The sequence below is a fragment of the Pinus tabuliformis genome, chromosome 2_1 (genome assembly GCF_031772625.1).
Source record: "Pinus tabuliformis cultivar Carrire ecotype Pingquan chromosome 2_1, CPIR1, whole genome shotgun sequence".
NCBI classification, from domain to species: domain Eukaryota; kingdom Viridiplantae; phylum Streptophyta; class Pinopsida; order Pinales; family Pinaceae; genus Pinus; species Pinus tabuliformis.
The window spans coordinates 881877324-881884789 of NC_142299.1; positions in this window are offsets into that span (position 1 = coordinate 881877324).

The following is a 7466-nucleotide window of genomic DNA, read 5'->3' on the forward strand; positions in this document are numbered from 1 at the left end:
TTGTATGCTGGGAATCAAGGACTCAATACAAGATCAAGAAACATGGTAAGATCTTTATTACTTGGTCTAATTTCATTGCTGCTATAAAAAGACAGTCTACCCTTTAGCTCATATGAAAAAAGCCTTTATGAAATGGAAAAATTTCAGATAGTTGAAAGGTCAAAATGTGCATCAGTATACTCAATAGTTTAGGAAAAGAGGTATTATTCTAGGAATAGACTTACAGTCACAAGATACCTTGATGAAATACATAGGAGAGTTGCATAGCTATCTTCGCCATACCATTCTTATGTTTAGTCCCATGAATCTTGATGAGGTCTATGTTCAAGGTACACACCTTGAAGCAAGAGGGAAAAATATATAGGAAGAAGGTAAGAAGAATCCATTTCAAAGTGTTGAAAAAAGGAAGAAGATTAAAGGAAAGTAGAAGAAAAATGTTTCTATTAAGAAATAAGGGGAGAGACCCGTGTGCAAGAATTGTTCCAGGGAAGGACATGATGAAGTGCATTAATGGAAGCTTCATCCAGAATTACGACCAAAGAAATTCAAAAATAAATAGAAACAAAAGACCAATGCTGCTGCATAACAAGACTTGGGTTCAGACTCTAGGGATGAAACAAAAATCATAGCCACAGTCACCAAAGGAAAATTTGTGGAAAAAGAAAGCAAAGAGGCTAGTAAAGAGGCAACCATAGTAAGTACCAGCACAACAAATAATACCCACAACATTTCAAATGAGGAAAACTGAATATCAATACAGTGTTTAACAATGGATCACAGGCCAACTTAATTTCTGTAGATTTGGTTAAGAAAATGAATCTGGAAACCATGCCCCATCATGAACCGTATCCGTTGGGATGGATAACCAAGGATGCTAATTTACAGGTCACACGGAAATGTATTTTTAGGTTTTCAATCACCGCTAATTTCATTGATGAAGTTGAATTAGACGTTGTGCCATTGGATATCTTAGGAATTGTGTTGGGAAGTCCGTATTTCTATGATAGGAAGGCCGTTTTCAACAGATTTGAGAACAAATACCATTTTTTCAAAAACGCAGTGGAGTACATTGTGAGATCCCATCACAGGAAACTTAATCTATTTTTTGCAAGTGCAGGTGAAATGAAATGACTCGTTAATTCCAGCAAGAGTCTCATGCTCCTCATGATCAAGCACAAGAATGACATGGAGTAGGAACCTTTGTAGGTTGTGATGTAAAGCTGAAAGCTGAATTGGTTGATGTGGTCAATCAAAATGGGACATTTTTCAAGAACCAAAAGGATTGCCACCAAAAAGAGGAATTCATCATGAAATCTAGCTACAACAGGATTGTCCACTCCCAAACATTGGTATGTATCAAATGTCAATTCTGGGAAGCTTAGAAATTAAGAAACAAGTCCATGAATTGTTGGATAAAGTTGTAATTAATCCCTCTACTTCTCCATGTGGTTCACCAATTGTATTGGTACCCAAGAAAGATGGAACCTGGTGCATTTGTGTAGATTATCGAGCTTTAAATAATATCACAATAAAGGATCGATACCCACTTCCTAGAATAGATTACTTGCTCGATCAATTGAAAAATGAAAAGTTTTTTACTAAATTAGACTTGAGAAGTGGATATCATCAAGTTAGAATAACTGAGGAGGACATATGGACGACTACTTTTAAAAGCAAACAGGGATTGTTTGAGTGGCTGGTTATGCCTTCCAGTCTTTGCAATACTCCAGCCACATTCATGAGAGTTGTGAATGATAATTTAAGATCCTTTCTTGATGAATTTGTAATTTTATTTAGATGATATTTTGATCTTCAAAAAATCACAAGAGCATGTCAAGAATGTTAGGAAAGTGTTGGATTTCTTGAGAAAAGAACAGTTATTTCTGAAGATGTCTAAATGTGAAATTAGGAAAACTTCTTTAGTATATTTGGGCCACATAGTTGGAGGAGGTGAGCTGAAGATTGATCCCTCTAAAGTTTTGGTCATTATGAATTGGCCAGTACCCAAATCAGTCACATAAGTAAGGAGTTTTTAGGAGCAACATAGTACTGGAGGAAGTTTATTGACAATTTCTCCTCTGTAGAAGCTCCACTACATGCGTTGACCAGCGTGAAGGTTTTCTTTCAGTGGGGAGGCAAAAAAAAAAAAGAATTTGATGCTTTGAAACAAATGACCAGTTCAGCCCCAGTTTTGGCATTGCCAGATTTGAAACAACCATTTGAAATATAGACATATGAAAGTGACTACGCCCTGGGTGAAGTTATTTTACAGCATGGTAATCCCATTTCATTTCATTCTAAAATTTTTAATGGTGTTGTTATTAATTATCCTACATATGATAAAGAGCTTTATGCATTGGTACAAAGTGTGAAGAAATGGAAGCATTATTTTATGGGAAAAGAAACGATTATTCACACTGATCATCAGCCTCTGCAATATCTTCAATCTCAAACTAAATTGCAGCAGTCAAGGCACGTTCATTGGATGGTATTTTTACAGAAATTCCACTTGGTAATCAGGTACAAGAAAGTCATTTATAATAGAGTTGTTGATATGCTTTCTAGACCGGTTGTAGTAGCCATTTTAATCAAGAATAATTTTGTTTTTCCTAAAAGTTATGTTGAACAATACACACAGGATGTTGACTTTCAAGAGGTATATTTAAACTTGATTCAAGCCCACCAAGTTGAGGAATTAGACTACCATGTACATGATAACCTATTATATCATTTGGGAAAACTTTGTGTTCCACAGGGAGAGAGAGTAAATCTCACAAGGGAAACACACACTTCTCTTATTGTTGGACATTTCGGTGTATGTAAAAAAGTGGAAAATATTCAGAGGTATTTTTATTGGCCTCGTATGCTTGAAAGTGTGTCATGTTTTATAAGAGGTCGTTCATTATGTGCAGTCAATAAACCTAGTAATAGGAAACTAGGATTGTACACACCACTTCCAGTGACTTTAAGACCATGGGAAAGTGTTTCTATGGATTTTGTAGGAGGTCTTCCTTTGTCAAGGAAAGGTCATAATTATTTGTATGTAGTTGTGGATAGGTTCAGCAAGATGTGCATATTAATTCCTTGTAAAAAGAAAATTACAGCTGAACAAATAGCTCAAATTTTCTTTCAAAATATATGGGTTCATTTCGGATTGCCTACTATTATAAGGGATCATGATTCTCGATTTGTTGGGGATTTTTGGTCAAGTTTATGGAACTTGATGGACACCAAGTTGAAGAAAAGTACAACCTTCCATCCACAAACAAATGGTCAAACTGAAGTGGTAAATAGGACAATAATTCATTTCCTAAGAGGATATTGCAACAAACATCCTAAGTTGTGGGATGAACATTTGCATTATATTCAGCATGCTTACAACAAAGAAAAAAACTCTTCTACTCTAACTTCGAATTTTGAGGCATGTCTTAGTTATTTTCCTAAATCACCTTTGGATTTCATCTTTGAGAAAGATCTAGCTGTAGATGGACATAGTGACATAGATAGAGCAAAGAAATTCATTGGGAAAATTCAGTTGATTCACCAAACATTTCAAGAACAACTAGAAAAGAGTCAAGGAAAGTATAAGGCAAGGCATGATAAGCATCGTGTGGATCATCAATTTCAAGTAGGTGATGAATTTTGGCTATACATTAGTAGGAAGGGCTTCAAGGTGAAGGTAAAAAGCTGAAACCAATTCATTATGGTCCATTTAAAATTTTGGAAAATATTGGTAATAATGGTTTCAAGCTTGATTTGCCTTCATATATACAAAGATATTCCATTATTAATGTTGAAAATTTAAGATTGTATGAACCTCCTTTAATTGAATATCAAGGAGAGAATGCTCAAATTCCATCTATTGAAGACTTTTCTCCAGAATACCTTGATGTGCTTCAGCAAGACACTATACTTGACAGAAGGACAAGGACAACCAAAAGGGGAAATATTGATTATCTTCGGGTGGGTCTCAAAGGTACACATCCATCAAAGGCCAAATGGATTGAAGTGGGGAAGGTGAGGGAATAATACCCTCATCTATTCAATAACTGAAAGTGATCCTTTTGGGGTCCAAAAGGCTTCTAGTGGGGAGGAGTGATTAGGTGCTCAAAATTATGGTAAAAAATCAAAGTGTCAAAATATTATCAAACTCAGTGTCAGATTGAAGAGCTCATCATTCTAAATCCAACAATGTGAATGACACTCAAAATCGAGTTCATATGCAGAAGTTAGAGCAAGTCAAAGTTCAAGTTTGACTTGCCTACATGGCAAGATTGGGATGATGTGGTAAGTATTTAGTGAATAAGGAGGCACCAAGTGGCAGTCTGACATTGGCCCTCGCAAATTGCATATCACAGTGGTAGGCGGAAAAGTTGTTTCAAATCGGCCCCCAGTAGGTTGGGTTGCTATGTGATCAAATCGCAATTGAAATTGGTGAAAGGGATCAAAGAATAGGTATTGACCCCGACGTCGACAAGGTTAGTGATGCAATGAATGTGATCGCATATCGAAATCATAGCAGTAATAGGAATTGGCCCTAGTGCAAGTTAAGCCCAAATGCGAAGACCCCGAACACGATAACATTTTATGTCATAGTTTAAAACTATGGCAGGTTCGCAATATCGCAATCGCAACATTTCGCTAGGTAAACAAGACATTCCACCCTCCAAAACCCATCGATTGCGATTTGTGATAAGGCCGACAAGATATTTCCTACGGTGCGGTGAAATTATTGCCCGGTTAAAGTATTTTGGGGCTAATTTGTAGTTTTCTATCGGTTTTGGAGCATTTTGTGGAATGAATAGTGGGAGAACTGGGAAAAGTCATAAATCCTTCAGTTCTTATCCAAATTTGATGCAAAAATAGTGATTTCTAGAATTTTTTGGCATGTTGAACTCATTGAGACAGGTTTAAGAGGCATCTGAGCATTATAAACACAGTTTTGATGTAATTTGAGCATAATAGGGAGGACCAAGCCATTGGAAGCTGGACCAAGGAGACGTAGCCCAGGAGGGGTGAAATCCTTTATCATGTGCTTGTTGTGTGTTATTTTTTTATGTTCATTGTTGTTATATTGCTTCTATTCAGCATATGTTTTTTTTTTTTTTTATTATGTTAAACTATTTATAACATTTACATAAGAAACTCTCATGGGAATCTATTAATTATGGAAAAGTTTTGAATCCTTAAGCACTTGAAAAAGAAAATGATAAGCATCTTAGGTTTATTTATGAATGTGGAATTAGCAGAGCATTACTGATTTGCTCCAATTCAAATCATCTTTATACCTCCAAGATGGGACCTCCAGTCCACGTCACCCCTCCATTCGCCCAACTACGATAAGGTGAGATCTAGGCATCCAACCTAGGACTTCCACGGTGAGGTTTTCCTCAAACTAAAGGATAAGGTTTATTCACCAAGGCTACAAGGCTAAGCCCAATCTTGAGATTGTTGCAACATTGCTCATTACAAGACTTGACCATGGTCCGATTATGGAGGTCTTAACATATCATAATGATTATTTTTGGTCTTAAATATGGTGGTTTTCATCAGGGTTGGCTCCTTTCCTGTGCACAAAGCCATTCATGAGACACTTCGTCTACAACTCCGCTCAACAATTCCACAAATTTTTAGATCTACACCAATGTTCTATTGTGGGCCTTAAGTCTTACTAAAGAACCCATTGGTGATATCCCTCCCGAGCTTGCACTAGAGTCACTCTTCCTGAATCCATGGGATTCATGAGGCGCCATGAAGGCCATGAGGAGATCGAACCTTCCTCAAAGGAACTAGAAATTCCTCTTTTGAGTTTACATACAAGCATGAGCCTTATGGGCAAGTGCATAATGGTTAATTTCCTAGCCCTCAAGCATTCCCTATTTAGGGACAAGGAATTCTAGGCATGCCTACTCTAGCGACCTTTCCACTGCCCCTAGCTAAGAAATTGTGGACTCCTTAAGGGTGTCTAACTCTCCTGCCACATGCCAAGGTGCACCCTATGGTTTAGATTAACCCTGCAGGTAACACTGTGGCACCATTTAACGGTTTTAGGGGAATTTGATGCTTAGTAGTGTTGTGTGACTCATCCCTCCCAGTCGAGATATATCACCTCAAATTATCATGGCCACTACCAGCCATTCAACAAGAATTTACTACACATCTCAGTGCCAAGACATTACACATGAGAGGGATTCCAACTTGTATAGGTTCAACACTGATGTAAACAAAGAAAAATTCATCCTATCGTGAATACAAAATGTAATCTAGCCAACCCCTCTTACGAGGCCATGCTCTATTAAGAATGCACATAGGTCCTTTAGACCAAATCCTGGTCAAGTAAGCCATGCAAACCCAATACTAGGGCACTTATTACAGCAGGATATAGAAGCCCCTTATGTAAGATCATAAGTCATTAAGTTGAGTAAGGAGAACTTTCCTCAATATTATTACAATGCAATGCAACAACAACAAAGCATGGTAACTAATGCCTTCAACACATTACACGTAGAACTTATCAACACAGGTTGTCTTCCATGTAACCATTATACTGTAATATAAGATTTCCTTATGTCAATTGTTGTCATGATTTAGTTTAGGTTCTTATAGATCTCTTCAATTCCCTTTAACTTTTCACAATATGTTATTCATTTGTGTGTTATTAACAACACAGTAAAACATTACATCACAATATTCTGACCCAGGAGTGCAACATAATCCTTTTTATCATGTAAGATCATTGCAAAATATACTATTCATTATTAAAATGTTAGATTACAGTCATGAATCTTACTCTGCAGCACCATTTCAAACCAAAAATACAACATACATTCATTATCTTTTAAACAAATACAAAATAACACTTATCTTGTAAGCTCTCAGGGAAACTGAGTCAAGGACTATAACTCTCCTCCCATGTGTAGATAGCTACAACCAATTCTCGCTTACAACTATCACCCCTGAGCGAGATTGTAAAGACCGAGATGGTCTTTCTAAAGGCAGTTTACACCAACTGGTAGCTGAACATGGACTCCAAAGGTCCTTCTACCTCCCCCCACTAGCTATTCAACAATCAACCAATTCATAGTGAATCCATAGGCCTTTTGCATCCACCCTACAACTATCCAACAATCATACACACACCAAGGAATCTAGAGGCTTCACCTCCACCCTAGTAGCATGCAACATAGTTGTTCCACCCAATGAAGGGAATCCATATCTCACTACTAAGAACCATATGAAAAGTAAGAAAATTAGACTTTATGGCTTCCTTAACATGAGTCCAGGGCCTAATATCTACCCTAGGTTATCATGGGAATCCAAAGAATTCCATCTCCACCCTCCAACCCCTAGGGAATCCTAAGATTAAACCTCACCTAAAGGAAGTCATGATGTGCTCCTATTGATCAACCAAAATAGAATCAAATCCTTCCAGAGCATGGCAAAAAACCCTCATGAAATTATATTTT